This window comes from Canis lupus, chromosome 12 (genome assembly GCF_048164855.1).
Source record: "Canis lupus baileyi chromosome 12, mCanLup2.hap1, whole genome shotgun sequence".
NCBI lineage: Eukaryota > Metazoa > Chordata > Mammalia > Carnivora > Canidae > Canis > Canis lupus.
Genome location: NC_132849.1, coordinates 30820 through 57165, shown reverse-complemented (window position 1 = coordinate 57165; position 26346 = coordinate 30820). Strand labels below are relative to the sequence as shown.

The following is a 26346-nucleotide window of genomic DNA, read 5'->3' as shown; positions in this document are numbered from 1 at the left end:
AGGAGAACAAGACCTTCTGTTGCTGTTGCCCTACTTTCAGTGGCTCTTGGCTTAGGAGAGTCCAGAAAGAGAGATGTTTATGCCGCTATGGACGTCAGTTCGGCCCTCTTTCCAAAGCTTCTGGTTATGTGTGGGAGTCTTCAACAGGTACCACAAGGCACCTTGTGGGAGGCTAATGGAGTGCAGACCACACTGTAATCTCAGCTGAGCGGGCTCGCACCTCTTTCACCCTCATTGGGTGTGTGTCCATTTGTGTATGTGTAAAAGGGTGTGTTAATGTGAGATTGTGCATGTGTGTGTGTGTGTGTGTGTGTGTGTAGAGGGGATAGAGGAGAGGAACATGCCCTTCCTGGGTATAAACCAGCTGCCACGGTTTGGAAGCCTGACACATCTTTGGTGTTCAGACTCCAGGTCATAGCAGGCAAGATGAGAAGATGAGTGCTGAGGGCCAAGCTCAACTACAAGTATGTTAAGTCATGAGCGCAAGAGTGTCTTTCAACTGGCTTCTCCTTGCCAGATGTCCCTCAGCTGCCCTTGTGATGTGAAGCCGAGAACACGATTTCTAAAGGGGATGTTCCCTTGTTGTGTTGTGGAAGGAGTACCTTAATATCTCTTGGCCCTGTACATATGGGGCACTGTATTTGCAGAGCTGCACCCAGGAGATCTTGGAGGAGATGTTCTGTGGCTTCAACTCTTCTAACTCCCTAGACAATGATAGGGTGCTCCAGGCAAACAAGGAGCAGTGCTGTTCTGAGGTGAGAATGGGAAGAGGGTTCTCCACAGAGAGATGGCCACCAACGAACATGGAGATAAACCTGGGGCCCTCCCGTAGTGTTTCCACACGAGTGCCACACAGGCCCAAACGCAAAGAGACCTGAGCATCCACCCCTAACCTCCGGCTGTGTCTGAGGTGATAAGACACTGTTCCCCTAGATTGGAAAGGTGCAGAATAGATTTCATGCTTTTGAGGAGTGCGAGTGGTTTGTTTTTTTTTCACTCAGAGCACTGAGTGTCTTTGCGTTTCACTACCATTTTCCTTATTTCACACACGTGCCCCAGGTGTCCTGTGTAGAATGCAGCACCACTGTCGTTGCACAATGTCTGCAGGCCTCACAAAAGATCACACTGAAGACGGTGATTTAAGACAAAAGGAAAAGTGGGATGAAGCCATTCTCTATGTTTATCTGTAAGGTGTCATGTGCCTGAATACATCAGATCATTATAGGTCCAACGGGTCATGAGCTATGTCCTTAGTGGTCCTCGTAGTACTCCATCAATGGGGCCGTCTGCCACAGTGATTCAGCCATTCAAGGCCCTTGGCACTTGACATGATGCCATTCTCTTGCCATGTCTCCTGTGCTGCAAGGAGAACCTTGTGTGTCCCCACAGGCTGTTTAAGTTGCTTGATCTGTCATACCTGGAAGCCCAGTTTGGGTGGGAGCCCTCTGAATCCTGACCCAAGTAGCTGGCTCTGTCTTTTTTTGTAGAGATCCGCACAGAAAATCTAGGATGAGGCTAACTACGACCCTGACCCTAACCCTGACACCTAACCCTTAGGCCTAACCATAACACAAACCCCAGGCCTAACCCTAACCCTGACGCTAAACCCTAACCCTTACCCCAACCCCTAGGCCTACTCCCTAACCCTAAACCCTTGGCCTAACCCCTAACCCTAACCCTGAGACCTAACCCTAACCCCTAACCCTGAGGCCTAAACCTAACCCCTAACCCTGAGGCCTAACCCTAACTGCTAACACTGAGGCATAATCCTAACCCTAACCTTGAGGCCTGAAACCTAACCCTAATCCTAACCCCTTACCCTAACAGTAACCCTAACCCTAAGCCTAAACATAACCCTCACCCTAACCCTAACTGTGACTTTGACCCTAACCCTAACCTTAACTCTAACCCTAACACTGAGGCCTAACCCTAACCCTAACCCCAAACCCTGAGGCCTAACCCTAACACTAATCACTAACCCTGAGGCCTAACCCCAAAGCCTAACACTGAGGCCTAAACTTAAAACCTATCCCTGAGCCCTAACACTAACCCTAACCCTGAGGCCTGAACCCTATCCCTGAGGCCTAGCCCTAAGCCAACCCTGAGGCTTAAACCTAACCCTGAGGCCTAACCCTACCTTAACCCCAGACCCTGAGGCCTACCCTAACCCTAACCCTTAACCCTGAGTCTGAACACCTAGGCCTAACACTGAGGCCTAAACCTAAACCCTATCCCTGAGGCCTAACACTAACCCTAACCCTGAGGCCTAAACCTAACCGTGAGACCTAACCCTGAGGCCTTACCCTGAGGCCTAACCCTGACCCTGACACTAACACTAACCCCTAACCCTGAAGCCTAAGCCTAACCCTAACCTTAACCTTAACCCTATCGCTGACCCCGACCCTAACCCAGACCCTTATACTAAACCTAACCATGACCCTAACACTAACCTTGACCCTAACCCTGACCCTGACCCTAACCCTGACCCTGACCCTAACCCTAACCATGACCCTAACCCTAACCCTGACGCTACCCTGACCCTGACCCTTATCTCGACCCTGACCCAAACCCTGACCCTGACCCGGACCCTAACCCTTTGGCCTTACCGTGAGCCCTAACCCTGAGGCCTAACCCTAATCGCTAACCTGAGGCCTACCCTAACACCTAAACCTGAGGCCTAACGCCTAGGCCTAACCTTGAGGGCTAAACCTAAATCCTAACTCTGAGGCCTAAACCTAACCATAACCCTGAAGCCTAAACCTCACCCTGAGGTCTAACCCTGAAGCCTAAACCTGAGGCCTAATCCTGAGGCCTAACCCTAACCCTAACACTGGTCCTAACCCTGACACTTACCCTGAGGCTTAACCCTGACCCTAACGCTAACCCAGACCCCTAACCCTGAGGCCTAACCCTAACCCTGATCCTGAGCCTAACCTTAACCGTGACCCTACACCTAACCCTGACCCTAACCCTGACCCTGACCCTTAACCTAACCCTGACCCTGACCCTAACCCTGACCCTAACCCTAACCCTACCCTAAACCTTACACTGACTCTGATCCTAACCCTAAACCTAATCCTAACCATTACCCTAAAACTGAGGCCTAACCCTGAGGCCTAACCCTAACCCATAACCCTGAGGCCTAACCTAACCCATAACCCTGAGGCCTAACCCTAACACTAACCCTAACCCCTAACCCTGAGGCCTAACGCCTAGGCCTCCCCTGAGGCCTAAACCTAAACCCTAACCCTGAGGCCTAACCCTGAGGTGTAACCCAAAACCTAAACCCTAACGGTTCGTCCTAATCCTAACACTGACCCCAGGCCTAACCCTAAACCTAACCCTAAACCCTAATCCTACCGTAACCCCCAGGCCTAACCCCTAACCCTAATCCATCGGGCTAACACCTCACCCTAACCATGAGGCCTAAACCTAACCCTAACACTGAGGCCTAACACCTAACCCTGAGGCTTTACCCTGACCCTAACCCATAACCTGAACCCTGTGGCCTAACCCTTAACCCAAATGCTGAGGCCTAACACATAACCCTAATACTGAGGCCTACCCTAACCCTAACCCTGAGAACTAACCCTGAGGCCTAATCCTGAGGCCTAACCCTCACCTTAACCCTGAGGCCTAACCCTAACCCTAACCCTAAACCCTAACCCTGACGCCTAACTCCTAGCCCTAACCCTGAGCCTTACCCTAACCCCTAAACCTGAGGCCTAAACCTAACCCTGAGGTTTCACCCTGAGGCCTACCCCTAGGCCTAACCATTAGCCCTAAACCTAAACCCTAACCCTGAGGCCTAACCGTTACATTAACTTTGGGTCTTAAACCTAACCCTGAGGCCTAAACCTGAGGACTTACCCTGAGGCCTAACCCTAAACCCTAACCCTGAGGCCTAACTCTTAGTCCTAACCCTAAGGCCTAAACCTAAACACTAACCCTGAGTCCTAAACCTGAGTCTTAACCCTGAGGCCTAACCCCCAACCCAAACCCTGAGGCTTAAGCATTAACCCTAATACTGAGGCCTAACCTAACCCTAACCCTGAGGACTAACCCTGAGTCCTAAGCCTGAGGCCTAACCCTCACCTTAACCCTGAGGCCTAACCCTAACCCTAATTCTAAACCCTAACCCTGACGCCTAACTCCTAGTCTTAACCCTGAGGCCGAAACATAAACCCTAACCCTGAAGCCTTACCCTAACCCCTAACCCTGAGGCCTAAACTTAACCCCGAGGCCTAACACCTCAGCCTAACCCTAAAGCTAACCCTGAGGCCTAATCCTAACCCTAACCCTAACCATGACCCTGAGCCTAAACCTAAACCTGACCCTCACCCAAACCCTAACCCTAACCCTAAACCTAACCCTGATCCTATCCCTAACCTTGACTCTGACCCTAAACCTAACCCTAACCCTAAACCGAACCCGAACCCTAAACCTGAGGCCTAACCCCGAGGCCTAAACCTAATCCCCAATCCTGAGGCCTAACCCTAACCCTAACTGTAATCCCAAACACTGAGGCCTAACCCTGAGGCCTAACCCTGAGACCTAAACCTAAAACCTAACCCTGAATCCCAACCCTAACCCTAACTCTGAGGCCTAAATCTAACCCTAAGGCCTAAATCTAAGGGCTAACACTGAGGCCTAATCCTGAGGCCTAACCCTGAATCCTAACCCTGAGGTCTAAACCTAAACCCTAAACCTTAGGCTTAACCCTAACACTGAACGCAGGCCTAACCCTCACCCTTACCCTAAACCCTAACCCTAATCCTAACCCCTAGGCCTCACCCCTAACACTAAGCCCTCGGCCTTAACCCTAACCCTAACCCTGAGGCCTAACCCTGAGTCCTAACCCTGAGGCCTAAACCTGAGACCTAACCCTGAGGTCTAATTCTTAACGCAAACCATGAGGCCTAACCCCAAATCCTAACCCTGAGGCCTAACTCTCACCGCTAACACTGAGGCCTGACCCTAACCCTAAACCTGAAGCCTGAACCCTAAACGTAACCTAACCTCTTATGCTAACCTTAACCCCGAAGCCTAACTCAAACCCTTGCCCTAACACTAAACCTAACCCTGACCCTAACCCTAACCCTGACCATGACCCTAACCCTAACCCTGACCCTGACCCTACCCCTAATCCTGACCCTAACCCTCACCCTAACCCTGAACCTGACTCTAACTCTAACCCTGACCCTAACCCACCCTAAACCTAACCCTGACCCTAAACTGAAATCTGACCCTGACCCTAAACCTAACCCTAATAATAACCCTAACCCTGAGGCCTAACCCTAACCCTAATCCCAAACTCTGAGGCCTAACCCTAACCCTAACCCCTAACCCTGAGGCTTAAGCCCTAGGCTTAACAATGAGGCCTAAAAATAAAACCCTATCCCTGAGGCCTAACCCTAACCCTAAGGCCTAAACCTAACCCTGAAGTCTAACTCTGAGGCCTAACGCTAAGGCCTAACCCTAAACCTGAGGCCTAACCCCTAGGCCTAACACTGAGGCCTAAATCTAAACCCTATCCCTGAGGCCAAACCATACACCTAACCCTGACCCTGACCCTGGCCTTGACCCCGATCCTGACCCGAACCCTAACCTTAACCCTAACCCTAACCCCTAACCCTGAGGCCTAACCCTGGGGCCTAACAATAACCCCTAAGCCCCAGACCTAACACTAACCCTAACACTAAACCCTAACCATGAGGCCTAACCCCACTCCTGACCCTGAGGCTTAAACCTAAACCCTAACCCTGAGGCCTAAAACTAACCATGAGACCCAACCCTGGGGCCTAAACCCTAGGCTTAACCCTGAGTCCTAAATCTAACCCTGAGGCCTAAAACTGAGGCCTAATGCTGAGGCTTAAACCTGAGGCCTAAACCTAACCCTAACCCTAAACCCTAATCCTAACTCTAACCCCTAGGCCTAACCCCTAACCCTAACCATGAGGACTAACCCTAACCCTTAACCCAGAGGGCTAAACCTAATCCCTAAACCTGAGGCAGAACACTAACCCTAACCCTGAGGCCTAACCCTAACCACTAACCCTGAGGCCTAACCCTAACCTTAACAATAACACTGACCCTGATCCTAAACCTGAACCTGAACCTGACCCTAACCCTAAAACTGACCCTAACCCTAAACTTGACCCTAACTCTGACCCTGAACCTAACCCTGGCCCTAACCCTAACCCTAACACTGCCATAACCCTAACCCTAACCCTGACCCTGAACCTAAATCTAACCCTAACCCTAACCCTAAACCTAACCCTAACCGTGAGACCTAACCCTGAGGCCTAACCTAAACCCCTAACCCTGAAGCCTAACCCTAACCCTAACCCCTAACATTGAGGCCAAAAAACTTGGCCTAACCCTGAGGCCTAAACCTAAACCCTAACCCTGAAGCCTAACCCTAACCATCACCCTGAGGCCTAAATCTAACCCTAAGGCCTATCCCTGAGGCCTATCCCTGAGGCCTAACCCTGAGGCCTTACCGTGAGGCTTAACACTAACCCTAAACCCTCGGCCTAACTCAGGCTTAACCCTGAGGCCTAACCCTGACCCTAACCCAGACCCTAACCGTAACTCTGAGGACTAACCCTAAGGCCTAACCCTAACTCTAACCCTGAGGCTTAACCCCTAACCCTGAGGCCTAACCCTATCCCTAACACTGAGTCCTAACCCATCACCCTGAGGCCTAACACTGACCCTAACCCGAAACCGTAACTCCGAGGCCTAAACATAAATCCTAACCCTGAGGCTGACTCTTACCCTAACCCTGAGTCCTAAACCTAACCCTGAGGCCTAAACCTAAGGCCTAATCCTGGGGCCTAGGCCTGAGGCCCCTCCCTAACCCAAAACCTAAGGCCTAACACTGAGGCCTAACCCTGAGGCCTAAACCTCAACCCTAACCCTTAGTCCTAATCCTAACACTAACCCCAGTGGTAACCCTAACCCTAACCCTAACCCTAAACCCTAAACATAACCATAACCCCTAGGACTAATCCATAACCCTAACCCCTCTGGTTAACCCCTAAACCTAACCATGTTGCCTAACCCTAAACCCTAACCCTGAGGCCTAAACCTAACCCCTAACCCTGAGGCCTAACCATAACCCTAACTGTGAGGCCACACCCTAACATTAACCTTAATACCTTACTTAATCCTAACCTTGACCCCAAGGTCTAAACCCAACCCTAACCCGTCGGCCTAACCCTAAACCCTAACCCTGAGGCATAACTCTTACCCAAACCCTGAGGCCTAACCCTAACCCTAACACTGAGTCTTAACCCCTAACCCTGAGGCCTTACACTGACCCTAACCCAAACCATAACCCTGAGGTCTAAACCTAAATATTAACCCGGAGGCCTAACTCTTACCCTAACCCTGAGTCTTAAACCATATCCTGAGACATAAACCTGAGACCTAACCCAAAGGCGTAACCATGGGGCCTAAACCTAACCCCTAACCCTGAGGCCTAAACATAACCCTAACCGTGAGGCCTAACCCTAACACTAACCTTAACACCTTACCTTAATCCGAACCCTGACCCAAGGCCTAACACCAACACTAACGCCTTGACCTAACCCTAAATCCTAACCCTGAGGCATAAACCTAACCCTAACCCTGAGCCATAACCCTAACCCTAACCCTAACCCCTTACCCTAACCCTAACCCTGGTGCATAACTCTAACCCTAACCCTGACCCTGACCCTAACCTTGACCCTGAGACTAACCCTAACCCTAACCCTAACCCTGACCCTAACTCTAAACCTAACCCTAAAATGAACCCCAACCCTGAGCCTAACCCTGAGGCCTAACCCCTAGGTCTAACCCTGAGGCCTAACCCTAAACCATAACCCTGAAGCCTAACCCTAACCCTGACCCTAGGCCTAAAACTAACCCTTAGGACTAACCCTGAAGCCTAACACTGAGGCCTAATCCTGAGGCCTAACCTTGAGGCATAACCCTAACCCTAACCCTGAGGCCTAACCCGAAGGCCTAAACCTAAACCCTAACCCTTAGGCTTAACCCTAAAACTGACCCCCAGCCTCACACTAATCCTAAACCTAAACCCTAACCCTAAACCTAACCCCTAGGTGTAACCCCTAACCCTAACCCCTCAGCCTAGCCCCTAACCCTAACCCTGAGGCCTAACCCTCATCCTTAAACCTGAGGCCTAACCCTCACCCTAAACTTGAGGCCTAACCCTAACCTTAAACATACATCAATTTGGAAATTAGATGTGACATGCCATTGAGTTGGATGTATTGTGTTGCTCAGGAACCAGTCATGAAGCACCTCAGGGTGACACAGGGATATTTATGCCACAGGTCATTATCGCTGGGAGCCATGGTGAAGGCTGTGACCCCCAGAGCCCAGAAAGAGGCACCTCTGTCTCATTCAAAATAGAACAGGAAAAATTGGATGGTTTGACTACAGAAGATCACCATGTCTGCATCTTAGAGCATTCCCACCCCATCATGGTGTCCCCATTGAAATGAGGCCGGAGGTCAAGTGAAAACAGTGGAACCCAGGCCACTTTAACTGGTACTCCATGTCACATCTCACCTCTTCATGTCAATCCACCATCCTGAAAATTTGCACCTCAGATACGGAGGGCACCAGCTCACGTGCATTGCAGATATCATTCATAGACCCCCGATGATGTCCCTAGGAAGAAGATTCTGATTCTTCTATCACTGTGCAAGTTGGGAACCTATGAACTATATGAGAGACACGGTGGGTTAGATAGGTCACAGATCTGGGAAGGCAAGCACAGAAAGAAAGGTCTGAATTCAGCTCCGTGTCCAGAAAAATAGGACCTTCTTTGCATTTTCAGAGAGTTGTGGCTATGATATTTTTGGCTGAGGATGTAAAGTTAACGAGATAACGTGGGGCAAGCAGTCATATGCCAAGAAGGGGCTCTGGATAGGTCTGACTGAAGGGAGGGGCCCACGGGCTGGAATCTTGAAAAAGTGACGTCACTTCCTTGGGGACAAGCGTGTTACGGATTTAGAACTCTGGTAACCAGGAAGCTGCATTGAACAATGTCCCTCTTTCCAGCACACTTAACTGGAGCCGGTCAGGAGAACAAGACCTTCTGTTGCTGTTGCCCTACTTTCAGTGGCTCTTGGCTTAGGAGAGTCCAGAAAGAGAGATGTTCATGCCGCTATGGACGTCAGTTCGGCCCTCTTTCCAAAGCTTCTGGTTATGTGCAGGAGACTTCAACAGGTACCACAAGGCACCTTGGGGGAGGCCAATGGAGAGCAGACCACACTGTAATCTCAGCTGAGGGGGCTCGCACCTGTTTAGCCCTCATTGAGTGTGTATCAGTTTGTGTATGTGTAAGAGGTGTGTGTGTTGGAGACTGTGTGTGTGTGTGTGTGTGTGTGTGTGTATAGAGGGGATAGAGGAGAGGAACATGCCCTTCCTGGGCAGAAACCAGCTGCCACGGTTTGGAAGCCTGACACATCTTTGGTGTTCAGACGCCAGGTCATAGCAGGCAAGATGAGAAGGTGAGTGCTGAGGGTCAAGCTCAACTTCAAGTATGTAAGTCATGAGCGCAGGAGTGTCTTTCATCTGGCTTCTCCTTGCCAGATGTCCCTCAGCTGCCCCTGTGATGTGAAGCAGAGAATACGATTTCTAAAGGGGATGTCCCCTTGTGTTGTGGAGAGAGTACCCTAATGTCTCTTGGCCTTGTACATACAGGGCACTGTATTTGCAGAGCTGCACCCTTGGAGGAGATGCCTTGCATCTTGGAGGAGATGTTCTGTGGCTTCAACTCTTCTTTTTTTTTTTAATTTTTATTTATTTATGATAATCACAGAGAGAGAGAGAGAGAAAGGAAGAGACATAGGCAGAGGGAGAAGCAGGCTCCATGCACCGGGAGCCCGACATGGGATTCGATCCCAGGTCTCCAGGATCCCGCCCTGGGCCAAAGGCAGGCGCTAAACCGCTGCACCAGCCAGGGATCCCAGCTTCAACTCTTCTAACTCCCTAGACAATGATCAGGTGCACCAAGCAAACAAGGAGCACTGCTGATCTGAGGTGAGAATGGGAAGAGGGTTCTCCACAGAGGGATGGCCCCCACACAAACATGTAGAGAAACCTGGGGCCCTCGCGTAGTGTTTCCACACTAGTGCCCCACAGGCCCAAATGCAAAGAGACCTGAACCTCCACCCCTAACCTCCAGCTACATCTGAGGTGATAAGACACTGTTCTCTTAAGTTGGAAAGGTGCAGAATAGATTTCTTGCTCTTGAGGAGTGGGGGTGGTTTGTTTTTTTCACTCAGAGCAATGAGTGTCTTTGCGTTTCACTACCATTTTCCTTATTTCACCCACGCACCCCAGGTATCCTGTGTAGAACGCAGCTCAACTGTCGTTGCACAACGTCTGCAGGCCTCACAAAAGATCACACTAAAGTGGGTGATGTAAGACAAAAAGAAGGGTGGGATGAAGCCATTCTCTATGTTTATCTCTAAAGTGTCATGACCAGAACACATCAGATCATTGTAGGCCCAACGGGTCATGAGCTGTGTCCATAGAGGTCCTCGTAGTACTCCATCAATGGGGCCATCTGACACAGTGATTCAGCCATTGAAGCCCCTTGGCACTTGACATGATGGCATTCTCTTGCCATGTCTGCTGTGCTGCAAGGAGCACCTTGGGTGTCCCCACAGACTGTTTAAGTTTCTAGATCTGCCATATACTGGAAGTCCAGTTTGGGTGGAAGCCCTCTGATGCCTCCTGACCCAAGCAGCTGGTTCTGTCATTTTTGTAGAGATCCGCACAGGGAATGTAGGATAAGGCCTAAGCATGACATTTCCTAACCCTGATCCCTAACCCTGAGGCCTAATCCTGACCCTATCCCTGAGGCTAACCCTGAGGCCTAACCCTGACCCTAACCCTTACTCTAACCCTGACCCTAACACTGAGGCTTAACCCTTACCCTATCCCTGAGGCTTAACCCTGAGGATTATCCCTAACCCTAACCCTAACCCTAACCCTGAGGCCTATCCCTGACCCTAACCCAGACCCTAACCCTAAATCTGAGGCCTAACTCTAAGGGCAAACCCTAACTCTAACCCTGAGTCCTAACCCTTCAACCTGAGGCCTAACCCTAACCCTAACACTGAGTCCTAACCCCTAACCCTGAGGCCTAACACTGACCCTAACCCATAACTGTAACCCTGAGGCCTAAACTTAAATCCTAATCCTGAGGCCTAAGTCTTACCCTAACCCTGAGTCCTAAACCTAATCCTGAGGCCTAAATCTGAGGCCGAACCCTAAGGCCTAACCCTGGGGCCTAAGCCAGAGGCCTAACCCTAAACCTAAGGCCTAACCCTGAAGCCTAACCCTGAGGCCTCAACCTAAACCCTAACCCTTAGTCCTAATGCTAACACGGACCCCAGTGCTAACCTTAACCCTAACCCTAAACCCTAATCATAACCATAACCCCTAGGACTAACCCCTAACACTAACGCCTCCGGCTAACCCCTAAACCTAAACATGAGGGCTAACCCTAAACCCTAACCCTGAGGCCTAACCCTGAGACCTAACCCCTAGGCCTAACCCCGAGGCCTAACCCCTAGGCCTAACCCCTAGGCCTAACCCTGAGGCCTAACCCTGTGGCCTAAGCCTATACCGTAACACTAAGGCCTAACTCTAACCCTGACCCTAGGCCAAAAACTAACCCTAAGGCCTAACCATGAGGACTAACACTAGGCCTAATCCTGAGGCCTAACCCTAACCTAACCCTGAGGCCTAACCCTGAGGCCTAAACCTGAACCCTAACCCTTAGGCTTAACCCTAACACTGACCCCAGGCCTAAACCTCACCCTAACCCTAAACACTAAACCTAGCCCTAATCCCTAGGTCTAACCCCTAACCCTAACCCCTCAGCCTAACCCCTAACTCTAACCCTGAGGCCTAACTCTCACCCCTAAACCTGAGGCCCAACCCTCACCCTAACCTGAGGCCTAACCCTAATCCAACTCCTTACCCTAACCCTAAACCTGAAACCTAACCCTAACTCTCACCCTAACCCCTAATCCTAAACCTAACCCTGAAGCTTAACCCAACCCTAACCCTGAGGCCTAACCCTAACCTTAAACATAGATCAATTTGGAAATTAGATATGACATGCCATTGAGTTGGATGTATTGTGTTGGTCAGGAACCAGTCATGAAGCACCTCGGAGTGACACAGGGATATTTATGCCACAGGTCATTATCGCTGGGAGCCATGGTGAAGGCTGTGACCCCCAGAGCCCAGAAAGAGGCACCTCTGTCTCATTCAAAATAGAACAGGAAAAATTGGATGGTTTGACTACAGAAGATCACCATGTCTGCATCTTAGAGCATTCCCACCCCATCATGGTGCCCCCATTGAAATGAGGCCGGAGGTCAAGTGAAAACAGTGGAACCCAGGCCACTTTCACTGGTACTCCATGCCACATCTCACCTATTCATGTCAATCCACCATCCTGAAAATTTGCGCCTCAGATACACAGGGCACCAGCTCACGTGCATTGCAGATATCATTCATAGACCCCCAATGATGTCCCTAGGAAGATGATTCTGACTATCCGATCACTGTGCAGGTTGGGATCCTGTCGATATGAGAGACACGGTGGGTTAGATAGGTCACAGATCTGGAAAGGCAAGCACAGAAAATGAGGTCTGAATTCAGCTCCGTGTCCAGAAAAGTAGGACCTTCCTTGCATTTTCAGAGAGTTCTAGCTATGGCATTTTTGGCTGCGGAAGTAAAGTTTACAAGATAACGAGGGGCAAGCAGTCATCTGCCAAGAAGGGGCTCTGGATAGGTCTGACTGAAGGGAGGGGCCCACGGGCTGGAATCTTGAAAATGTGACATCACTTCCTTGGGGACAAGCGTGTAACGGATTTAGAACTCTGGTAACCAGGAAGCTGCATTGAACAATGTCCCTCTTTCCAGCTCACTTAACTAGAGAAAAATTTGTTCTGTTGCTGTTGCCCTACTTTCAGTGGCTCTTGGCTTAGGAGAGTCCAGAAAGAGAGATGTTCATGCCACTATGGACGTCAGTTCGGCCCTCTTTCAAAAGCTTCTGGTTATGTGCGGGAGACTTCAACAGGTACCACAAGGCACCTTGGGGGAGGCCAATGGAGAGCAGGCCACACTGTAATCTCAGCTGAGGGGGCTCGCACCTCTTTAACCCTCATTGAGTGTGTTTCCGTTTTCATGCATGTAAGACGGTGTGTTGTTTGAGACTGTGTGTGTATGTGTGTGTGTGTATGTGTGTGTGTGTGTTTGTGTGTGTGAGGAGGGGACAGAGGAGAGGAACATGCCCTTCCTGGGCAGAAACCAGGTGTCACGGTTTGTAAGCCTGACACATCTTTGGTGTTCAGACACCAGGTCATAGTAGGCAAGATGAGAAGGTGAGTGCTGAGGGCTAAGCTCAACTTCAAGTATGTAAGCCATGAGCACAAGAGTGTCTTTCATCTGGGTTCTCATTTCCAGATGTCCCTTCAGATGCCCCTGTGATGTGAAGCAGAGAACACGATTTCTAAAGGGGATGTCCCCTTGTTGTGATGTGGAGGGAGTACCCTAATGTCTCTTGGCCCTGTACATACGGGGCACTGTATTTGCAGAGCTGCACCCAGGAGATCTTGGAGGAGATGTTCTGTGGCTTCAACTCTTCTAACTCCCTAGACAATGATCAGGTGTACCAGGCAAACAAGGCACAGTGCTGTTCTGAGGTGAGAATGGGAAGAGGGTTCTCCACAGCAAGATGGCCACCACACAAACATGGAGATAAACCTGGGGCCCTCCCGTAGTGTTTCCACACGAGTGTCGCACAGGCCCAATGCAAAGAGACCTGAACCTCCACTGCTAACCTCCGGCTACATCTGAGGTGATAAGGCACTGTTCCCCTAGGTTGGAATGGTGCAGAATAGATTTCATGCTTTTGAGGAGTGGGGGTGGTTTGTTTTTCACTCAGAGCACTGAGTGTCTTTGCGTTTCACTACCATTTTCCTTATTTCACCCACGCGCCCCAGGTATCCTGTGTAGAACGCAGCTCCACTGTCGTTGCACAACGTCTGCAGGCCTCACAAAAAATCACACTAAAGTGGGTGTTTTCAGACAAAAAAAAGGGTGGGATGAAGCCATTTCATATATTTATCCCTAAGGTGTCATGTGCCAGAACACATCAGATAATTACAGGCCCAACGGGTCATGAACTGTGTCCGTAGAGGTACTCGTAGTACTCCATCAATGGGGCCGTCTGCCACAGTGATTCAGCCATTGAAGGCCCTTGGCACTTGACATGATGGCATTCTCTTGCCATGTCTGCCGTGCTGCAAGGAGCACCGTGGGTGTCCCCACAGACTGTTTAAGTTGCTAGATCTGCCATATCCTGGATGTCCAGTTTGGGTGGATGCCCTCTGATGCCGCCTGACCCAAGTGGCTGGCTCTGTCTTTTTTGTGGAGATCCACACAGGAAATCTTGGATGAGTTGCTCCAAGGGTTCAATTACTCCATCTACCCCCGAGAAGCACAGGTGCATCAGGCCACCGACTACAAGAATGGCCAGTCTGGGCTGAGAACAAGTCCCATTCATGGTGAAAGTCAGGACCCAGAGATGATCAGGGTAAGCCAAGCACCCAGACTAGAAAAAACTGGCTCCCCTGGGGCCTGCCGAAAGAGGTGTTCTCCCCTGCTCCTTCCTCCCTATGTCAGGTACAGATTAAGGTACATCAGCTTAGGGGAAATGCCATGCAGCCCATGCTGTGGTCTCTTTTCAGGCCCCATTTATGGGATGTTGAGCAAAATTGAGGTGCTAACCCTCTGTGTTCTATCTGCAGTTGGATGTTTATGGATGACTCCATGGAATACTCGTCTTCATAAAAGCTCTGAGTTGAGAGAATGCGAGTGTTGCTCAGCTATTCATGTGTGTGGAAGTTTCCATTGCTCTACCCTGCGTCCCAACCAACCAATGGTACTTTGAAGCCTAAAACCTTTTTCTCTGTGGGTCCTGAAATTCTTTTTCCTGTACAACTTCCTGAGGGGATGGGTGTCTCTGGGCTGAGCGCCAGACTCTGATCTTCCCAGTGGCTTGTGGCTTGGAAGCTGACTACAGTGCCCCTCCTTGTGCCTCTGGTGTGGAAAGGAATCATCCACCCTGACCACAGATGAGGCCTGGAGCATGAGGACTCACCGCAAAGGCAGAATGGATACTTTTGTACAGTCCCTGCTGCGATCCTTCCAGAAGAGGAGCCTCTCAGAAAACGCAGTCGTTTTCCCTGTCTACCAGGTGTTCAGCGAAGCCCAAAGGGTCCTGGGCCAGCAGCTCCACAGGTGAGTGACCACCCCATACATAGCACAGGGCCTGAGGCTTGCCTCTACTACTGGCATGTTTTGGGAATGTCACTGCTCCTCTCTGAGCTTCCTTTTCCTCCTCTGAGAAGGGCTGTGGAAGAGGATGAACCTCATGGAGCTACTGTGGGCAATCACAGCAGAAAACATGGCCTAGAATTCTCTGCTGCCTAACCTTGTCGATAGGGCTGCTGGGCATCTTCCTGTGGAGCAGCTGTCTCTCGCCAGCGAAGAAGCTCTCCACATCAAGCCTCATGGGCCTGTGGCACCCTGGGTGCACAGAAGCACGTGGAAAGCAGGCCGTTTTCCTGTTTGCAAAAGACTTCTGGGATTCCATCTAACTGGCCCTGTTCCTTGTCCTTCATGTGCCCAGATCAGAGGTCACTGGAGGAAGGCAGAGCAGCTCAAGTTCCACTCAGTAGATGGAAAGTTCTGGTTGGGATTCCTTTCTCCAAGAATAGAGATAAAGCGCCTAGGATTGCAGACACATTTCTAAGCACTAAGATCATTGGAAGAATACAGTAGATACACTGTCTCAGTCTCAATTCTAATCAGAGTGTTAGACAGTCAATCTACCTGTCCTAGGCACGCCATGTCCACAGTTGGTTAGATGTGACATGTTCATGGCCGCCGCATGGGATGAATGGATCCACCCACATTTCGACCACTCGGATGAACGATAAGATCAAGGTAGGGCACTGGGTGGCTCAGTCAGTGAGGCCCCTACTTTCAGGTCAGGCCATGTTCCCAGGGGCCTTGCTTTGAGACCTCCACTGGTCTCCCTGCTCTGTGGGGAGCCTGCTTCGCCCTCTCCCTCTGCAGCTCACCCTGCTTATTCCTTTTTTTAATTTTAATTTTAATTTTTTTCACATTACACATACATTATTTATTTTGTTTTTTCTTCTTCTTCTTTTTTTAATAATAAATTTATTTGTTATTGATGTTCAATTTGCCAACATACATTATAACACCCCATGCTCATCCCGTCAACTGCTCTCCTCAGTGCCTGTCACACATTCACCCCCACCCCCCGCCCTCCTTCCCTTCCACCACCCCTAGTTCGTTTCCCAGAGATAGGAGTCTTTTTTTTTTTTCAGAGTTAAGAGTCTTCATGTTCTGTCTCACTTTCTGATATTTCCCACACATTTCTTCTCCCTTCCCTTGTATTACCTTTCACTATTATTTATATTCCACAAATGAATGAGAACATATAATGTTTGTCCTTCTCCGACTGACATACTTCACTCAGCATAATACCCTCCAGTTCCATCGACGTTGAAGCAAATGGTGGGTATTTGTCGTTTCTAATGACTGAGTAATATTCCATTGTATACATAAGCCACATCTTCTTCATCCATTCATCTTTCGATGGACACCGAGGCTCCTTCCACAGTGTGGCTATTGTGGACATGGCTGCTATAAAATCGGGGTGCAGGTGTCCCGGTGTTTCATTGCATCTGCATCTTTGGGGTAAATCCCCAACAGTGAAATTGCTAGGTCGTAGGGCACGTCTATTTTTAACTCTTTGAGGAACCTCCACACAGTTTTCCAGAGTGGCTGCACCAGTTCACATTCCTACCAACAGTGTAAGAGGGTTCCCTTTTCTCCACATCCTCTCCAATATTTGTTGTTTCCTGCCTTGTTACTTTTCCCCAACCTCACTGGTGTGAGGTGGTATCTCATTGTGATTTTGATTTGTTTTTCCTTGATGGCAAGTGATGCAGAGCTTTTTCTCATGTGCATGTTGCCCATGTCTATGTCTTCCTCTGTGAGATTTCTGTTCATGTCTTTTGCCCATTTCATGATTGGATGGTTTGTTTCTTTGGAGTTGAGTTTAAGAAGTTCTTTATAGATCTTGGAAACTAGCCCCTTATCTGATACATCATTTGCAAATATCTTCTCCCATTCTGTAAGTTGTCTTTGAATTTTGTTGACTGTATCCTTTGCTGTGCAAAAGCTTCTTATCTTGATGAAGTCCCAATAGTAAATTTTTGCTTTTGTTTCTTTTGCCTTCGTGGATGTATCTTGCAAGAAGTTACTGTGGCTGAGTTCAAAAAGGGTGTTGCCTGTGTCCTCTAGGATTTTGATGGAATCCTGTCTCACATTTAGATCTTTCATCCATTTTGAGTTCATCTTTGTGTCTGGTGCAAGACAGTGGACTAGTTTCATTCTTCTGCATGTGGATGTCCAATTTTCCCAGCACCATATGTTGAAGAGGCTGTCTTTCTTCCAATGGATAGTCTTTCCTCTTTTATCGAATATTCGTTGACCATAAAGTTCAGGGTCCACTTCTGGGTTCTCTATTCTGTTCCATTGATCTATGGGTCTGTTTTTGTGCCAGTACCACACTGTCTTGATGACCACAGCTTGTAGTACATCCTGAAATCTGGCATTGTGATGCCCCCAGACATGGTTTTCTTTTTTAAAATTCCCCTGGCTATTCGGGGTCTTTTCTGATTCCACACAAATCTTAAATTAATTTGTTCCAACTCTCTGAAGAAAGTCCATGGTATTTTGATAGGGATTGCTTTAAACGTATAAATTTCCCTGGTAACATTGACATTTTCACAATGTTAATTCTGCCAATCCATGAGCATGGAATATTTTTCCATCTCTTTGTGTCTTCCATAATTTCTTTCAGAAGTGTTCTATGGTTTTTAGGGTATAGATCGTTTACCTCTTTAGTTAGGTTTATTCCTAGGTATCTTATGCTTTTGGGTGCAATTGTAAATGGGATTGACTCCTTAATTTCTCTTTCTTCAGTCTCATTGTTAGTGTATAGAAATGCCACTGATATCTGGGCATTGATTTTGTATCCTGCCACGCTACCAAATTGCTGTATGAGTTCCAGGAATCTTGGGGTGTAGACTTTTGGCGTTTCTAGTAGAGTATCGTGTCTTCGGCAAAAGGGGGAGAGTTTGACTTGTTCTTTGCCAATTTGAATGCCTTTAATGTCTTTTTGTTGTCTGATTGCTGAGGCTAGGACTTTCAGTACTATGTTGAATAGCAGTGGTGAGAGTGGACATCCCTGTCTTGTTCCTGATCTTAGGGGAAAGGCTCCCAGTGCTTCCCCATTGAGAATGATATTTGCTCTGGGCTTCTTGTAGATGGCTTTTAAGATGTTGAGGAATGTTCCTTCTATCCCTACACTCTGAAGAGTTTTGATCAGGAATGGATGCTGTTCTCTGCATGTAATGAGAGGATCCTATGTTTCTTGGTTTTTCTCTTGCTGATATGATGAATCACATTGATTGTTTTACGAGTGTTCAACCAGCCTTGTGTCCCGGGAATAAATCCTACTTGGTCATGGTGAATAATTTTCTTAATGTACTGTTGGATCCTATTGGCTAGTATCTTGTTGAGAATTTTTGCATCCATGTTCATCAGGGATATTGGTCTGTAATTCTTTTTGGTGGGGTCTGTGTCTGGTTTTGGAATTAAGGTGATGCTGGCCTCATAGAACGAATTTGGAAGTACTCCATCTCTTTCTATCTTTCCAAACAGCTTTAGTAGAATAGGCATGGTTTCTTCTTTAAACTTTTGATAGAATTCCCCTGGGAAGCCATCTGGCCCTAGACTCCTGTGTCTTGGGAGGTTTTTGATGACTGCTTCAATTTCCTCCATGGTTATTGGCCTGTTCAGGTTTTCTATTTCTTCCTGTTCCAGTTTGGTAGTTTGTGGCTTTCCAGGAATGCGCCCATTTCTTTTAGATTGCCTAATTTTGGCGAATAGCTGTTCATAATATGTTTTCAAAATCGTTTGTATTTCCTTGGTGTTGTTAGTGATCTCTCCTTTCTCATTCATGATTTTATTAATTTGAGTCTTCTCTCTCTTCTTGTTAATAAGGCTGGCTAATGGTTTATCTGTCTTATTGATTCTATCAAAGAACCAACTCCTGGTTTTGTTGATCTGTTTCTTTTTTTATTTTTTCAATTTTTATTTATTTATGATAGTCACAGAGAGAGAGAGAGAGGCAGAGACACAGGCAGAGGGAGAAGCAGGCTCCATGCACTGGGAGCCCGATGTGGGATTCGATCCCGGGTCTCCAGGATCGCACCCTGGGCCAAAGGCAGGCGCCAAACCGCTGCGCCACCCAGGGATCCCTGTTGATCTGTTTCACAGTTCTTCTGGTCTCGATTTCATTGAATTCTGCTTGAATCTTTATTTATTCTCTTCTTCTGCTGGGTGTAGGATCTATTTGCTGTTTTTTTCTCTCGCACCTTTCGGTGTAAGGTTAGCTTTTGTATTTGAGTTCTTTCCAGGTTTTGAATGGATGCTTGTATTGCGATGTATTTCTCCCTTAGGACTGCTTTTGCTGCATCCCAAAGATTTTGAACGGTTGTTTCTTCATTCTCATTAGTTTCCATGAATCTTTTTAATTCTTCCTTAATTTCGTGGTTGACCCTTTCATCTTTTACAGGATGGTCCTTAACCTCCACGTGTTTGAAGTCCTTCCAAACTCCTTGTTGTGATTTAGTTCTAATTTCAAGGTTTATGGTCTGAGAATATGCAGGGGATGATCCCAATCTTTTGGTATCAGTTCAGACCCGATTTCTGTCCCAGCATGTGGTCTATTCTGGAGAAAGTTCCAGGTGCACTTGAGAAAAATGTGTATTCAGTTGAGTTTGGAAGTAAAGTTCTGTAGAAATCTGTGAAATCCATCTGGTCCCATATATCATTTATAGCTCTCGTTTCTTTGGAGATGTTGTGCTTAGAAGACCTATCGAGTATAGGAAGAGCTAGATTGAAGTCACTAAGGATAAGTGTATTATTGTCTAAGTATTTCTTCACTTTGGTTATTAATTGATTGATATATTTGGCAGCTCCCACATTCGGGGCATATATATATTGCGGATTGTTAAGTCCTCTTGTTGGATAGATCCTTTAAGTATGATATATTGGGCCTCTTCAAGTCTCAGTATAGTCTTCGGGGTAAATTTTAGTTGATCTGATATAAGGATGGCTACCCCTGCTTTCTTTTGAGGATCAATTTGAATATTTCAATTTTAATGGTAAATGGTTCTCCAACATTTTATTTTCAGACTGTAGGTGTTCTTCTGTCTAAAATGTGTCTCTTGTAGACAGCAAATAGATGAGTCCTGCTTTTTTATCCAGTCTGACACCCTGCGCCTTTTGATGGGGTCATTAAGCCCGTTCACGTTCAGAGTTACTATTGAAAGATATGAGTTTAGGGATCCCTGGGTGGCGCAGCGGTTTAGCGCCTGCCTTTGGCCCGGGGCGCGATCCTGGAGACCCGGGATCGAATCCCACGTCGGGCTCCCGGTGCATGGAGCCTGCTTCTCCCTCTGCCTGTGTCTCTGCCTCTCTCTCTCTCTCTCTCTCTCTCTCTGTGTGTGTGACTATCATAAATAAATAAAGAAAAAAATATTAAAAAAAAGAAATATATGAGTTTAGTGTCATCATGATATCTATTCAGTCCTTGTTTTTGTGGATTGTTCCACTGGACTTCTTCTTAAAGGGGAATTTTAAGATTTTAAAATTTAAAATTTCTTGCAGAGCTGGTTTGGAGTTCACGTATTCTTTCAGCTCTTGTCTGTCTTGGAAGCTCTTTATCTCTCCTTCCATTCTGAATGAGAGCCTTGCTGGATAAAGTATTCTTGGTTGCATGTTCTTCTCATTTAGGACCCTGAATATATCCCGCCAGCCCTTTCTGGCCTGCCAGGTCGCTGTGGACAGGTCTGCTGTTACCCTAATACTCCTCCCCATAAAATTCAGGGATTTCTTGTCTCTTGCTGCTTTAAGGATCTTCTCTTTATATTTGGAATTTGCAAGCTTAATTATTAGATGTCGAGGTGTTGAATAGTTTTTATTGATTTTATGGGGGGATCTCTCTATTTCCTGGATCTGCATGCCTGTTTTCCTTCCCAGATTAGGAACGTTTTCAGCTATGATTTGTTCAAATACATATTCTGGCCCTCTGGCCCTTTCGTCGCCCTCGGGAACACCAGTTAAACATAGGTTTTTCTTCCTCAGGCTGTCGTTTATTTCCCTTAATCTAACCTCATGGTCTTTTAATTGTCTCTTTTTTCCTCCGTTTCCCTCTTTGCCATCAACTTGCCTTCTATGTCACTCACTCTTTCTTCCTCCTCATTAACCGTCGTCGTTAGGACTTCTGGTTTGGATTGCATCTCATTCAATTGATTTTTAATTTCTGCCTGATTGTATTTAAATTCTGCAGTCATGAAGTCTCTTGAGTCCTTTATGCTTTTTTCTAGAGCCACCAGTAGCTGTATAATAGTGCTTCTGAATTGGCTTTCTGACATTGAATTCTAATCCAGATTTTGTAACTCTGTGGGAGAGAGGACTGTTTCTGATTCTTTCTTTTGAGGTGAGGTTTTCCTTCTAGTCATTTCTCTCACTGTGTAGTGGCCAAAAACAAGTTGTATTGGGAAAAGGAGAAAAAGAGAAGAGAGATAGAAGGAAAGAAAAGAGAAAAAGAAAAAGGAAAAAAGGAAGAAAGAAAGAAAAAAGAGAAGAAAAAGAGACAGAAAAAGAAAGAACGGAAAAAAACGGTGGGGGAAGCAAACAGAAATCAACAAGCAAAAAAGCAAAAAAAAAAAAAAAGAAAAAGAAAGAAAAGAAAACACTGGGGAGTATCTTCTGATTCTGTATACTTTAATTCCCTTGACTTTCCCTGGAACTTGTCCGTCTAATGGTCTTTTGGGGGAGGGGCCTGTTTTGCTGATTTTCAGGTGTTAGCACTTGGGAGAGCTTCTCTGCCCCCTGCCTGGTGCAACGGTCAGTGGGGGTTGTTTACCCCTTGAGGCCCCAGGAGGAGCAACCACCGTGGCGGCAGCCAGCTCTGGAGCCCTGGATTCAGCTCCTGCAGTAACTCAGGAGCTCTCAGTCTGCAGGGCCTGGATGCTCTGGGGGCGGGGCCCCTGATCTACTCAGCTCCGGGCAGGAGCGTCCTTGCTGTCCTGGGCCCTCCCAGCCTCTGCCTGTCTCCGGGGGAGGCCGGATCCTGGGCTGTGTCCCCGGCGCCCAGTGCTCCGGGGCCAGCGCTGTCGGATTCGCCCTCCCGGCTGCGCAGACGCCTCTCCGCCAAGCCGCTGCCCGACACCCTCCGAGTTGCTCCTGGAGCCGCGCATCCCCCTCCGCACAGAGCCTCCTCCTCTGCCGGAGCCGCCTCCGAGCTGCGCCCGGGACACGCAGCCCCCTCTCCCCGGATCCGCCATCCGAGCCCCTCCGAGCTACTCCCGGGTCAATGTGTGCGTACGCTGCAGCCCTTTAGGGAACTTGGCACACTCTCCGTGTTGTGCAGTTGCTCTGTTAGAACTCTACTTTCCTAAATTGTACTATCATAAGAATCTGGAAAGTATGCAGAAATGATCAAACAAAAATTTTTACTTCAATGTCTGTGTCTGTTGTCCCTCTCCACCTCTCTCTTAATCTTTCTCCATTGACACCCAAACTAATACATTGAAGATCTTCCATTTTGTGTAAACATGTCATATATAGGATCTGAGTTTGTATTTTTAATGGATTTTTTAAAATCTGGAAAAATTCGGGATCCCTGGGTGGCGTAGCTGTTTGGCGCCTGCCTTTGGCCCATGGCGCGATCCTGGAGACCCGAGATCGAATCCCACATCGGGCTTCCGGTGCATGGAGCCTGCTTCTCCCTCTGCCTATGTCTCTGCCTCTCTCTCTTTCTCTCTCTGTGACTATCATAAATAAATAAAAATTAAAAAAAATAAAAAAAAATTAAAAAATCTGGAAAAATTCAAACCACTCAGTCGTAGAACAATTTGAAAATCTCTTTTAATTTTTAATAGGTAATATTTGGACCTCTTCTGATACTATGTGCATAAGAATGAGATTCCAGTTTTTTAAAATTCCCTTATTTACTACTTAAATATTTTAGTATGATGAATTAATATGCATTAGTAGTATGGATTAATATGCATCAGTAGTCTATGATTATAAATATGAGTGTCTTGTTTTATTCAACTGTAACGATTAAAGCATAATCAAATTTCCTTTACTATTAATCAGTATTTAAGTTAATCAGTTTTGAAATCAGAAACTGAATTGTTTATATGGTAGCAATAAAGATATTTAAGTTTGCAGTGAGAACAAAGACACAGCCTTTGTTTTAGGGTGTAAAACAATGTGATATGTAACACGTAACTTTTAAAAAGATATTTATAAGCACTGTTTTATGACTAATTTTTTCACTAGAGATTGGAGGTAACATACACTGTACATACACTGTACATACCTCACTCTGTTTCCTTTCTAAGCACTGTTCACATTCAAGCAAAGGAAGGGGAGAGTTCATTCCATGGCTTTAAGTTAAGCATCTAATATATCCTTCCTAAATAAAATCTCCTATGTATTATTCCACAAGGATTTACAGTTTAATGCAAACTTTTATTTGAAGTTTTGAAAAACAGAATGAATGAGAAGAATTTTACTTCATCTGAGAAATATTGCATAGTAGAAGATGGAAGGATAGCAGACTAGTTGGGCTTAATAATTAACACCCTCAGTTTACCAGATGGGTAGCCACATCATGGTCATAGGAATTAGAATCAATACTTACAGATTTTTAGGTGAAATTCTATAGAACAAAGAAGTTGAGCTTTGCTAGTCTTAACATACCACTTTATTCAAATCCATTTGAACATACGATTATGATTATGTATTTGCTACTAGTTTTGGAGGAAATATATCAGTTTTTAAGATTGAACGAGGAGATACATGGAGTAAGATTATTGAGTTATGAAAGAGATTTAGAGAATTTATTGATTTCTTACCATCCTGAAATGTTTCAGAACACAGCTGTAACTCATCACTTGATTGTTAGATGAAGTGCAGTAGCTACTCAAGTGATGTGTAATGTAAGACCCTATGCCTGAGCCTCATGATTCTAACCATACTAATATATACTAGAAAAAGAATCAAGAATGTAACACAAATTTGACTAAATTCATACAATATCAGTTTTTAAAATTTAGTAGCTTTTCATTGTTAGAAACACTCATCCTGTAATTCCTTTAATGGCTGATGTTTTTTAAGGCATTAAACTGTTGTTGCTACTATCTTTAATGAATTGCAAGTCATTTTATCTGTAAATTGCCCTTTTGTCTTATATTTCCCTGAATTACTGGACTTAACTGCTCTAGCGAGTTTTCAAATTTCAGTTTTCTAAGGAAGTTTCTATTTTTCTTTCTACTCCTAGTTTTTCTTTTATATCTACTTCACCTGTTTCTTTTAATAATACAGATTGGTTGGTCTACCTTTCCTTATGAACACAAAAGAATGCAAAATAAATATGTATATCTGGTTATAATAAAAATTAACCAATTAAATATAATCTTGTATGGGAAAGGAATTTAAAAATCCTTTTTTAAGGTATGCATTGTACTTTTGTAGTTAGTATATCACAGCATGTAATTCTATGCAATTCCAAGTAATAAACTCCTTCCTTGATAATTAAATATGATAAAGATTAAGATAGGGATCCCTGGGTGGCGCAGCGGTTTGGCGCCTGCCTTTGGCCCAGGGCGCGATCCTGGAGATCCAGGATCGAATCCCACGTCGGGCTCCCAGTGCGTGGAGCCTGCTTCTCTCTCTGCCTGTGTCTCTGCCTCTCTCTCTCTCTCTCTGTGACTATCATAAATAAATAAAGAAAAAATATTTAAAAAAAAAAAAGATTAAGATAGCTTGAATAAATCATTACATACAGTAATTAAGTTTACAAAGACTGATAGTCTTATGAAATCTGTATAAACAATTCACAGTTTCATTATCATATGATTTGGTTTATTGGCTACATACCTTGACTTAGGTTACAAACCAGAAAATCCCATGGTTATGTTTCTACATAACATAGTTTTACCACATTATAGGCAGAGTTAAACTTTGTTAGATTCCACAGTAAAATTGATTTTTCTTTATTCTTTTGATGTGAAATTCTGCTTCTTCTGTTTCTTTCCAAAGTGTAAGCAGCAAACTCATAGTTTTCATTGATCATAACTTGTTTCCAGAAGGACCAGAAAAGCTGTTGTAACTAAATGACTTGACAGAGAAACCTTTACTACAAAGCTGTAGAGTATTTTATTTGCATTTGTACCTGAACTAACAAAGAAAAGTCTTAAAGCATTAATATGTACATATTTTATATGTTTTTCCTCAAGTGGTATATCTCAAAATATAGACGTAGTGTCAATGACTCTTTAAGTATTTGTAAATGTTAGTGAACCTCTTTTTCTTTAGAAAAATTAGCCCAGCTAATTTGACAAATATGTTTATTTCAGGAAAAGAAGAGAAAGATACTGGAACGCTTTGGACTCCTTTGATATTCTACAGTAACATTTCCTCTCCAAGTTTTATATATTAAGTAAAAATAATTGCCAAATTAAAATATTTCAGTGCTCTTTCTTATCACCAATACATTCATATCTTCACTGACATTGAATACGTAATTGTCTCATAATATCACTGTTATATCTTATAATATTTAAAAGTATTTATCCAAGTGTATTAAATTACTAGAATGGAGTTATTTTACTCGAGATATTTTTAAGAAGGATTCCATTTATTTATTCATGAGAGATAGAGACAAAGACACAGGCAGAGGGAGAAGCAGGCTCCCTGCAGGGACCCCGATGCAGGACTCAATCCCGGGACTCTGGGGTCATGCCCTGAACCAAAGAGAGACGCCCAACCACTGAGCCACCCGGGCACCCCTACTCGAGATATTTTAAGTTGATTGTAGTATATTATGCTTTAAGAACAAACAAAAAGGTCAAAACTATATAGTTACATTTACATGCTATTCACAAATTATGGTTACTTTGACTTCCTTTAGGTGAGTTATTATTGAAGATTTATCATAAAAATATTGAATTTCCTTATGGTGACCTTGGATTAAATACATACAGCTACAGATTAGCTGAAAACTTGTCAAAATAAATTATAAGCTCAAGCGTCATTATCATTTGTAGTTTGAAC

At 46.0% G+C, this 26346-nt stretch overlaps 1 long non-coding RNA gene across 6 annotated transcripts; it reads left to right on the top strand.

Moving 5' to 3' along the window:
- On the top strand, nt 1-25764 carry LOC140600820 (uncharacterized). Of its 6 annotated transcripts, none has more exons than XR_012003957.1 (6): nt 1-147; nt 9076-9243; nt 9839-10059; nt 13641-13748; nt 14856-15348; nt 25650-25764. It is a non-coding gene; the product is annotated as an uncharacterized lncRNA (long non-coding RNA). The 6 variants fall into 6 exon arrangements; XR_012003956.1 differs by lacking the exon at nt 1-147 and adding an exon at nt 183-755; XR_012003955.1 differs by lacking the exon at nt 1-147 and having other exon boundaries at nt 8678-9243.
- The last annotated feature ends 582 nt before the right edge of the window (nt 25765-26346 follow it).